Raw genomic sequence first — 12,235 nt, forward strand, 5'->3', positions numbered from 1 at the left:
CTGGCAGGGGTCTCCAGGTGGTTTCTCAGCTCCAGGGCTCTAGAGTAACTCCATGTGTCTTCTCAACAGAAATGTCTTACAGGGAGTCTTCGTGTGTCCCGCCTCCAGGGAGCTATTTAACACCTTAGCACCTCCAAATGAGGTCATCAAGCTGCGACCTGATTGACAGGCTAAACTGCACCCCTTCACTCTCAAGTCTCAAATTGACAACAGATTAAGTAACCACCACAATGACTACTACACATATCTGTTGGTAGAAAGTCTTGGTTCCCAACTTTGTAGGCTTATCCATTTATCAGCTCAGAACTCAATCTTCCCCCAAAAACAAGTGATCTGAGAGAGAGAGAGTAACCAAGAGGAAGCCTGAATGCCTTTTTATGATTTAGCCTTGGAAGTGACCAACCATTGTGTCTACAGGAACCTACTGGTCACACAGATCAACCTGACACCATATGGGAGGAGGTGACATAAGGATGTCAACCTCCAGAGCCAAGACTCATTGAATAGCCCTCTTGGAGACTCACTGCCTCAGTACATAGGATCTCACTTCATCTTCACACAACTAATAAGCAGAGTGGACGATTACCCCTTTTACAGATCCGAGATCCATTCCTTGGGCTCAGCGCATTTTGCTGCTAAGTCTTGCTCAGAAAATGTAGCCCCCTTTCTTGATTTGTTTAAAAAACATTTTTAATTAGAAATAGAAATATGCTCCCTTAACATCAATAGATCTTATGACAACTTCAAATCTAATACTTAACCGGTAACTATAAAACATTAGATAGTCACATTAAAACCAAGAATATGAATCTTTGCAATTACTACTATTTTTTTTTCTTGTTTCCAGTTTGGAAGCAGTTAATAAGCAGCGATGCCTTATTAACTGACCTGATTACAAACATCATGGTAGCTACTTTAGTTCATCCTTTTTTTTTAGGAGAGGGAGCCTTTTACTGGCGGAAGGACTACTTTGAGGGGGATGGAATGCAAGGAGTGGGTGGCCTAAAGCCGGGCCAGCCGTGCTGGACAGGTTTGTAAGTGATGGAGAACTCGCTCAGATAGTGGCCAGTCATCTCCAACTTGATCTCCACCTGGTTGAAGGTCTTCCCGTTGTACACGCCCACCATGCTACCTACCATCTCGGGGAGAAAGATCATGTTGAGAAGGTGCGTATTCACCACCTCTGGCTTCTCCATGGGCGGGGCCTCCTTCTTGGCTTTGCGCAGCCGCTTCAGGAGTGCTGCTTCCTCCTCTGCAGGCCGCAGTTCAGGGGGCGCCGCAGCCGAGCGCTGTACAGCTGCCTTAGCTGCTCGTCAGACATGCCCAGCAGCTGGTCCAGATCCACGCCGCGATAGGTGAACTTCCGGAAAGGTCGCATCTTCTGCTCCACCTCCGCCATCTCGTCGGTGCTATGGGAAAGAGCCAGTTCATCCTCTTAATAAGCCTGTTTATCTGATCCACCCACTTGCCAGCATCTCCACCTTCTACAAAATGGGCGATAATTTTCTTCATTCCACCTTGTGGAGGTCATTTGAAGAACCACAGGAAATTATTTGCATGTTGGAACGCTGCCCAGTGGTATAGATCTCATGAACCAGATGATAACGTGTTTGCCACGAGATCGTCTAATCCAAGTGGTATCTGTCAGGGCAGTTCCCTTCTTAATTGGCTTTGCATCACCGTTTCTGATTCGGGCCCTCATGCATAAGGTATGGTTCCACAATTCTCAGCATGTTCATCTTAATCAACACCGTTGACCACCTGGCAAAGGCGAAGAAGCTGCAGCACCTTTTGGGCTGTAAGGCTGACACCAGGGACACCCCTGATCTGACAACACGTGCCAGCTTGGTTCTGCAAGCACATGGGAGGTGCCAGCTTCTCCTGCCATCCCAGCCATCTCGGTTCCGTACATCTGCCTGCATTGCTGGGATAGTGCTTGGCTTTCACATGGAGAGGCTTCTTCCTTGCCTTTTGAAGCATCTTTTGGGCAAACTTCTTTCTCAGGTGTTTGATTCCTGGCTTTGAGGAATTCCTTCACTTTTTCACACAGGGTTTTGGTATGACTTTAAAATAAAAATAAAATTCACTACCATTGTGTTGATTCGGACACATAGTGACCCTTAGGACAAAGTCGAGCTGCCGTTGTGGGTTTCCGAGACAGCTATAGCCTATACTTCGTTCGAGTTATACTTTAGAAAGCCTCATCTTTCTCCCTGAGAGCAACTGGTCACCCGCCAGAGCTCCCTTGCTACTGCAGGAAACTTCTTTTCCTCTCTTCGATGCCACCCATAGTTCCAGCTAGACAAAGAACTAAAAAAGACTACTTTCTCTGGTGGCTCAGTGGGCTATGCATTGGACTGCTAACGGGAAGATTAACAGTTCAAAATTACCAGCCACTCTGTGGGAGAAAGATGGGACTTTCTACTCCTGTGAAGCAGTTCTACTCCTCTGAGTTGTAAACGACGTGATGGCAGTGGAGTTTTCGAATGCTAACTTTTAGTATTGGGAAAATCTTGTTAGTGCCATAAAATAGAAATAAGAGGTAAATGTTATTGGAAAGGAGACGAAATTCTTATTAGAGAATTCCAGATAACCAACTGGAAACACTTAGAGAATTAACAGGAGATTTCAGCAAAGAGCTGCGCTCCTCTGAGTGGTAGCTTTCCTGCGGATCAGCAACCAGCTCCCCCTCGTGCCCCACCCCTTGTGCTCACCCTGCCGCCAGAGGCCATCACTCCTGGGGGCAAGCTTTTGCTCATCTGCTGGCCCGTGTGCAGGACAGAAAGGCCTGAGAGACTCCTGCATGACTTCTGGCAGCTGGAAGGGAGAATTGAGGGCTGGACATCCATGTGTGGTTTGAAGACATTCTAACCCCCTGAGCACCCCGCTCCCTCCCCTTTTGGCTCTTCCTTTTCAGGGAAAGTAACTGGTGAGAGATGTGATCCTGGCAGCTCTTGAGACAGTCTCAGATCCACAAAAGCAGAGTTTCCCATCTGGCAGATCCAGATCCCAGTTATGGCTCTAGCTCTCTCTAGTCACCCTGTGATCCCAAGAAGCTACACGCCTCTCTCACTCCCCCTCCCCCACCCCAGCTCTGAACCTCCTAAGGGTCCTGGGGAGAAGGCAATAAGCTAATGAGCAGGAAAGAGCTTTGCCAGCTAAAGCCCTGCGGAGACATAGAGTAAGGCTGCTAGTATTGATGTGGGCTCCCTGCCAGCCTGCTGACAAAGCCAGACTCAGTGCCAGCTCCCCGGCTTGTCCCCAGGGTGCTTTTGACCCAGCTGCAACAAGACACTGGGCTCCCTCGGAGGGGTTCACACTTTGATGGACTGAACATGCTGAGCCGCTTCTAATTCCTGTCGACTCATGTGAGCAGGGAGGAGGGCACAGGAATGCAGCTATCTTGCTGGCTTACCTCGACCCCATTTCCTCATTCAGAGACAGGCTTGATTTCCTGGATGGGATGGCTTCTATTATGTCTCCTTCAAGGTCCTGTGTTGGAAACATGTCTCTTAGGCCCTCAGGCCCCTCTCAGAGTCTGCGTCCCACTAGCAGGAAAATCAGCCTAGCTTGGCAGGGTCTCAGGATGAAGACTAAAAAAAAGCCTTTCCTGCCATCGAGTCAATTCCGGCTCTGGGCAGCAGGAGTGGACAAGACTGTGGAAGGGAGGCTCTGGGCAGCAGGCGTGGACAAGGGTGGAGGGAGAGAAACCTCTGCAGGCATCAGAACACAGAGCCAAACTAGAGGTGTGGAGGGAGACAGAGTGGGCCAGACATTAGGCTCACACTTCTATCAAGTCCATGCCAACTCATAGTGACCTTACAGGACAGGGCAGAACTGCTGCTGTGGGCTTCCGAGGCTGTACCTCTTTATGGCAATAGAAAGCCAAATCTTTCCCAAAGAGCGGCTGGTGGTTTCAAATGGAGGCAGGAGTAAGAGCAAGGCTCTGGATCAGGATCCTAGAAATGGCTTGTTAGCAAGGTGAGGTGCTGGACAGTGGTTGATCTGCCCAGAGACCCCCCCTTTGAGGGCCGTGGAGGGGCTGGGGAGGTTGGAGAAGGGTCAGACTGAAACCAGGCAGGGTTCCTAAGTAAAGCCTTTCCCACTGGCTTGGCCACTGTGCTGGGAAACATGGAGGTGGTGTGAGGCTGACTCCAGCTTGGCAGGCCTCTCAGCGGTCACTGAGCTGTCCTGCAGCGACTGGGAAGTGTACGTCTGGGTGGCCATGTGCAGGAGAGGTGCGTAGGGGATGGCAGCAGTGGCCTGCTCCCCCACACCGAAGCCAGACCTGCAACTGTGGGTGGGAGTGCAGGACGTCTGCAGGCACCCGATGCCTGACCGCCTCAAGTGGGAACACAACCGTCTCTCCCTCCGCTCGGTCAGTCCTGGCCAGTACGGGACCCCATGGAGGCTTTGGGACAACCTGCCTTAAGCACTGAGAGAAGTGTCCAGGCTCCCTAGCCGGTGGATTAAAGAGCTGGCTCCTGCACAAGGAGGTCCAGCCCAGCTGTCCCTGTCAAGCTGTCCAGCTCACTCTCTGAAGTGTGTCATTTGACATGCCCCTCAACTGGCTGCTAAGAGGGTAAGGAGCTACTTCAGTATGAAGATGCCTGGGTGCAAACTGAACTTGTCCTTGGTGGAACTGCCACGTTGTTCTGCCCTGCAGATAAGGCAGAATTCTCTCTTTAATGTCCTCTCCCTGCAAACACTGTGGCCCCTCTCCTGCTCTGGGGCCACAGTGTATTTCTGGGTCTCTCTAGTGTTTTCTCACCTTCCAGCTCTTGGTATTGTCTGTCTGTACACAGAGCCAATTCCCTGTATTTCTCTGTTTTCCTGTGTTACTCACTCTGTGTTTCCTATATTCATCTCTCTCTCTCGCTCTCTGCCTTGGTATCTGACTTTCAATTTCTTATTGTCTCTGGCTTATCTCTTTCTGTTTCTCTACACATCCTATCTCTGATTCTGTCTGTCTTTTTCCATTTATCTTTCCCTCTGGCTTTCTCTCTCTCTCCCTCTTAATTATAAAATCTTATTACCCCCCCCCCAGATTTAAAAAAATAGAAACAATATTTTATAGGAGACATTTCACCTGCTCCTGTCACACTCCGTCTTCACTACCATCGGACATCTTCAGTCTGTTTCAGTCCAGAGTCTGTTTCAGGCTCTCACCTGCCTTTCTCTTTGTGCACAGCTCTTCCAGTTTTTGTCTCATTGATTCTAGGTCTCTTTCTCTCTTTCATTTCTCTCTGTCTCTCTCTCTGTCTCTCTCTCTCTCTCACACACACACACACACACACACACACACACACACACACACGCCTGTCTCTCATCCTCTTGCTGATCTCTGTCTCTCATCCTTGAATAAATGTCCAGCAATCCCACGGCCTCTCCCAAAGCTGCCCAGAGCAGAGGAGGGGAGATGGTGCCAGGTCCCCATGTCAGGCTGTCACCATAGTTTTTTGGGGAAACTCTCTTCTGCTGCATTAAGCCAGTGTTGGGAGGAAACAGTGTTAAACAGCAGGCATTCTACAAAGCGAGGCTCCATCCATGCTTACCTAATAAGCAACAGTCACCACATCTCATCTCACCCTAGGGCACCGCACAAAGGCGATTACACAGTGTCAGCTAATCCCGAGCAAGCCCACGGCCCCCCCACCCCCCCAAGGACTCGCTGCATCCTTCCTTGTAGTCCCTCGTCGGTGCTGCCAAGTGGCAGGGAAGCCTTTCAGAAAGCAGCATCTGGAAAGAAAAACACCACAGCATCCCCTTCCTCTAAGTGAGTGGGAGGGCGGAGAGCTGGGCTGGCGGCTGCTGGAAGAGTTAAGAAGGGCATCATGGGCAAACCAGGGGCCCTTGAGGGCCTGGACGCCTTAGAAAGGTCAACTGCCTCTCATTCTTCTCGTGGTATATACTTGTGGCTAAGTTGTCCCCCCACCCAAGCCACAATATCTGAATAAAAGTAATAAGAATGACCATTTTGAGGGGGGGCGGGGAGGGAAGGGAGAAAAAAAGAGGACCTGATTGATGCAGAGGGCTTAAGTGGAAAGCAAATGCTTTGAGAATGATTAGGGCAAAGCATGTGCAGATGTGCTTTATACAATTGATGTATGTATATGTATGGATTGTGGTAAGAGTTGTATGAGCCCCTAATAAAATGTTTTAAAGAAAAAAGAAAAGGACGAAGCACATCTCTAAAAAAAAAAAGAATGGCCATTTCTCATGGGTCAGGCATACTATTGGCCACTCTCTCTGTGACGGTAACTAATCCTCTCAACAACACTCTGGAGTGACGCCAAATCCTAGTAGTGGACTCCCCCCTCTCCAGATGGGCAAACTGGAGGCGACGTCACTCGCTCGGAGGTGCGCAGCAAGTGAGCAGAAGAGCTAAGATTAGAATCTAGGGCTATCAGACTCGGAGGCAGCATGCTGGTCTCCTGGTCGCACCAAGGAAAGCGTTCAGTGCGGGCAGGAGGACCCGCTTGGTCGCTGAGCGTCCGTCCCGCGGGTGTGCATACGCGGGCACGCGAGGCCTTTGGTCGGCCTGACCCCCAGGATGGGAAGGCCCACGGGAGAGTCCGCGAGCTTCAGGAACGGCTCCGCTGGCTGGACACAGATGCTAAAAGCTTCACAGAGTATTCACTGCTATCGCGTGAAGTCCTATTCATAGAGACCCTACAGGACAGGGTAGAACCACCCCTGCGGGCCACCAGAGGGTAGAAAGCCTGTTCTCCCGAGGAGCGGCTGGGCGCGGCGCAGTCGGCAGCCCAATGTACAAGCACGGTGCCACCGGACTCCCTCCCAAAGCGGGTTTGCTAACTTTGGCTAAGGCGCCTTGTGCTGCAGTGATTTTGTGTTGGGCTGCAAGGTCGGCAGTTTGAAACCACCAGCTGCTCCGCAGCGGAAAGACCAGACTTCCTTTTCACAGCCTCGCAAACCCACAGGAGCCGTTCTACCCTGTCCTGTCAGTCAGCCGCTGGGAGTCGGCCCCTTCTCTACGGCAGGGAGTCACTTTGATTAGAGAATGATTCCGATCTTGACAGGAGTCTTCACATGCTTCCTCGCCTCAGGCCTGCGGAGTCTTCTAAGTTGCAAGGGCAGAAAATTTGCCATTGGGGGAAAAAAAAATCTATGGTCTTTTTGAACTGGGAAGAAACAGACGTTATTCTAATTTTTGTGACTGAGTGCTTTAGCTACTGATGTGAAGTCATGATGTATGAACTAAAAGGGGGCTGTGTTAGTCCGGGTAGACGAGAGAAACAAATCCATAGACACGCATATGTGTATAAGAGAGTTTTATATAAAGGGTAATTAATTGTACATTAAGAAAGCATCCCAACCCAGGCCAGTCCAAGCCCCTAAGTCCGATATTAGCCCATGTGTACGATCCCAATCTATAATCCCTTCCAGGCAGCCCTCAGGGCAGAGGAAATCCACAGACCAGGGGGTCAGCTATAAAACTTTGAGCCTTTATCTCTTGGGATTTGATCTAGCTATGTTTCCTCTCTCAACCCATCTCCTGGGTGTCAAGAAAATATATATATTTTTTTATTTATTACCTCAGTGGAGAGGAACTGCTTCTGCAAAGGCAAAGGGGAGGGTGGTATGACCGAAAGCCAGGCAGTGTAACAGACCACACACAAGCAGGGATGCTTCAAGCCGCCTCGGCCCTAGATGGTCCTCTCTCCCTTCAGCGACCTCATGGGGACAAGGTGAGTGTATTTGGGGGCAGGATGAATCGGTGGCCTCCTACCAAAAAAAGTGCATGCCATTTAAAATAATTCATACTCAGATTATCCAACGGCGATCCAGAAAACCCACACTCCAGAGTGGATTGGGGCCCAATTGCCAATGAGAGAGAACATCTTGAGGGATGCCCTACACTGGAGTTCATCCCACCAGTGCCTCCTGGATTCCTCCTAGGTGCAGGTGCCGAGCTTGACACTTGACACCGGGAGGCTCTCCGGACCTCAATCAGCAGGGCCCTGACTGCTCTAGGAAAGGAGACCATATAGGTATTCCAGGAGGAAGGGTCATTTGACATTCAACATGTGTGTTTTGAGGCTATGCCAGACATGCATAACTGAGTTTCTGAAAAGGTTTTTAGGAGTCTGCTGGCAAAGGTGTCTCTTTTATTTGATCAATCAAACCAGATGCAATTCATTTTCATTGGCAAATCCTTCTCATTTGTCATGGCTTCTAAGGCTGCTTTTCTCCTAGATGTCATCTTCCAGAGAACGAGGCTGTAGGTGTGCCTTGTTCCCCGTGTCTCACCAATGCTGAGCACAGCAGCCAGTCCAGTGAGTTGTCAGGAAACACGTGTGCAAAACAGGAAACCCTGGGGACACCGTGCTTACCACACAGGAAAGATGTCAGAGCAGGAGAAGCCCCAGGGCCAAGCCCTGAGGAAGAGTACTCCTCCAGGTCGGGACCACTGGCTAGACCCCCTTAGGACACTGGAGGAACCGCCTGTGGGAACAGGGTGACAAAAAGCCTGCTCTGAAAAGCCCAGGAGAGAGGGCCTGATAAAGGGCAGAGAAGATGAAGGGCAGGATTGTGCCAAATCCAGGTGAGGGAAAGAGCTGGAAATCTAGAGAAGTCCAGAATAGAAAGCATTTGAAAGGATTCTCAGGTTCCTAGGGAAAAGAAAATAGTTCATTCAAATACGTGATACTATGTGTTATCAAATGAAATATTGCTTCTGACATTATTACTATTTTGAATCATATCCCCTTTCTTACTATATTTATTTACATTTTGAATCATAAACAAAATGCCTGTGTAAACTGTACAAGGTATAGAAGGATTCTCAGTGAAAAGTAAATTTTACTCTTATATCCCATTCCATGGCTTGTTAGTTGTATTAAGAAAGTAATAAAAATATATCTAAAAAAATCAATACCAAACTCTCCCTCACCTCCTATGGTAGTTCAGAGAGATAGATGGCTGTCTTTTGTGGTTAGGGAAAGTAATAGTTAAGGTTTGTGTCAACCTGGCCGGCCCGGATTCTTGGTGATTTGGCAGTCAAGATGTCGGAATCCCCAGGATGACATTTCCTGGGGGCTATGGATGCTGTGGGAAAACCTGCTTGCTTTTTATTGAGTCTGGATCCTGCATCTTGTTTACCACCTGACCTCCAATTCTTGCACTTGTGCCAGTGGCCTGCTGTATTGACTGCTGATCCTAGGAGTAGTCAGAAGCTGGGATCATGCCCTGTGATGTCGGAGTCAGTCACCTCTGCAGCCAGCAGCCTCCTATCAGATCTGCTGGTCTTGGGTTCACCAGCCCCTACAGTTCTATAAGTCTGGAGAAGCCTTTATCCAGCCTGACATTTGATCCAGACTTAGAACGTGCCTCCCTCTACAACTCTGAGCCACTTCCTTGATATGAGCCTCTTTGTGTGTGTGAAATAAAGATATATCAAAATATTATTTATATGTACATGTATGTAATGGATTATGAATTTTCACTAACCACAGGGTCAGCACTTCATCAGCCACTCTGAGGGAGAAAGATGAGGCTTCCTGCTCCCATCAAGATCTGTTTACAGCTTTGGAAACCCAAAGGGGCAGCTCTCCTCTCGGCTTGCTGTGAGTCACAATGACTCAATGGCAGTGGGGTTTATATATCTCTATCTCTATCTATCTATCTATCTATCTCTGTATCTATCTATCTCTGTATCTATCTATCTATCTATCTATCTATCTATCTATCTATCTATCTAACTAGCTTTCCTTTCCTAGAGAACCCAACCTAAGACACTGAAACTGGCAAAATTGTTGTTGACCAGCACTTTGGTTTTTAAAAAAGAAATGCATGGAGTTACTTACCTGAATGGGTTTCTGCCCTGGGGAAGCTCCTAGGCTGCAGGGTGGCTATGAGATGGAGCAGGAACGGGAAACGGGGACCTGCTCATCAGTTACTATCCTGCAAGACAGAAGGAGCTCCCTTTTCTAAGACATGCAGCAGGTCTTCATTTCCTCTCTCAGTTCCTCTCCCCTTCTCTCACCCAGGTGGGGAGGACAAGGGCAGAGCATTTGTTCGTTTTCTTTTCTTTTTTTTTTTTGTTCGTTTTCTTTTAAAACTATGTCTCCTTTAAGTGATTGACTTCCAAGCAACATTCTATATACTCTACCATTACCACGGTGGGACCCACACAAACACTACCCCTTGCAAGTGCTGCCACGTGCCTTTCTGCTCTTACCTCCCAGACAGGCAGTCCTGGGGGAGTCAGGGCACAGGGATGTATCTTCCCTGAAAGCAGCAGCCCTGGTCTTCCCTTTAATGGCCGCTATTTTGTCTGCCAGGCTCCTTGTCTCTCTCCCTTTCTCTCCCACACAAGGCACACACATAGAGCACAGCCAAGGACATAGAGCAGATTGCGGGCTCAAGTAACCGACCATAGTTTTTATAACTTCTAAATACATGGCAGAATCCTTGATTGGCTCTCTCAGCATCCACTTTAACCTCCTTTTCTCTTGCTGTCGGAGCTATGGGGTCTGGAAAGTGAAAATGCTTCACTGCGCAGCTTCCCTTGCAGCTAGACGGGAAGGCTAGCTGATGGCGGCAGGCGAGTGGAATGCTGGCCATTCCACTCCCTCCCTGGGGAGGGGTTCCCTTTGAGAATAAAAGGGCAAAGTTCCAAGGGAGAAAATGTGTGATCAGCTCTACAGACAAGTTGGCTATGGCATTTTCTCAGAGATAGCCCCACACCTGCATGTTGGTTGGTATCCCCTGGATACTGGTGAGCAATGCAAATCCTACCGAGGCTGGCAACAGGCTCTGAGAGGAGTTTGATCAGGATGCCCACTGGCCTCTGGTCACCTCATCTACCACTGGCATCTGGCCTACTGGTTTAGCACCATGACAGGGGGGAACGCTGAGCTGTTACAAGGCCAGAGTTGTGGGGCTTCAGACTGGGTGCACTGAAGTCGCACTGAATTGAGTGGAGGAATGGGGCACACTCATGCATTTGAACGGTAGGAGGATTATTCAAGGGCGAGGCCGCCAAGAAACTGACAAAAGACCGTTTCAACAAGTCAGTCCAGAGTCTAAACCAAGTCTCTCCTCCAGGGAATTAGAAAAGGCCCCAAAGTCAAGGCTGAAGGCCCTGAGGCCACCAGGAAGCTGAAGGAGGGGGAGGGGTGGCACAGAGAAATGCAAATGCTCCATCTCCTGAACTGCTGAGACAGCTGGGACCCAGCAGTCTGTCTGAATAAGGCCTTCTAATGATTCTGCCGGTTAGAGCGCAGGAACCGCTGCTGGAGTGGATGTACAGTTCTCTCTCCCGGACAGCTCCCAGCAGGCTCCTCCGCAGGCTCTAAATCGGGAGTCCTCTCTCAGGTCCAGGCTGGATTCTGCTGCCGCCTTTATGCGCTGAGACGAGTTCTTTACGCCGGTGGTGCCAAGTCCACCTTGGGCCACAGGTCAAAACCGTTCTCTCTGTAGCCAACTGGACTCAGCACTGTTCCAGGACCCTATCCAGGAACTCCCAGGGCCAAACCATTCTAACTCTGAGCACAACCCAGCCCCAATTCAGGCGATAGAAACTCATTTACTCTTCCACACTCTCCTGCCTCTTTCTCCTACAAGTAAAAGAAACCCCCAAACCCCACCCCAAGCAGCACCACAAAGATTGCTACTTCCTTCCCACGTCTGTTTTCTCCATCTTTGGCTCAGGTGGCATGTAAGGAATTCTAAGGTAGGGCCTCTCGCTGCCATCTAGTCATTGCTGACCCGTAGTGACCCCCTCCCTGTGGGTTTTGTAACTATTTACAGGAGGAGAAAGCCCAGTCTTTCTCCCGTGGAGCTGCTGGTGGTTTCGAACTGGTGACCATGAGGATAGCAGCCCAACATGTAACCACTACACAACCAGGGCTCCTGAAATAGGGCCTGGTGCTTCTAATTTTCAGGTTTTGTGATCTTTTTTCTTAGGCTCAGTGCTAAAAGAATCTTAAGATCAATCTTTTGATTTTATCATAAAACTGAAGCCCAACATATGGAAATGATAACCCCAGGTTCATCAGAGTTGGTGGGAGACTTGAACTAGAGTCTAAGTCTGCCGTGCAAGATATCACCTCTGACACTTAAAGCAACTGTCATGTCATCACTTCAAGCACACATGTCTGCTGATTCTCTGGGCCAAACAGCCATACCCCAGTCACCTCAGTTCCTGGTGGACATCGCTAATCATTAAACTGGGACTACAAATCACCCAAGAAGCTGGACTATATGTAGA

General features: G+C 49.3%; 1 pseudogene; it reads right to left on the bottom strand.

Moving 5' to 3' along the window:
• Positions 1-933: 933 nt before the first annotated feature.
• Positions 934-1,399, bottom strand: LOC142455359 (small ribosomal subunit protein uS19 pseudogene; annotated as a pseudogene).
• Positions 1,400-12,235: the final 10,836 nt, after the last annotated feature.

The sequence above is a fragment of the Tenrec ecaudatus genome, chromosome 8 (assembly GCF_050624435.1).
Source record: "Tenrec ecaudatus isolate mTenEca1 chromosome 8, mTenEca1.hap1, whole genome shotgun sequence".
NCBI lineage: Eukaryota > Metazoa > Chordata > Mammalia > Afrosoricida > Tenrecidae > Tenrec > Tenrec ecaudatus.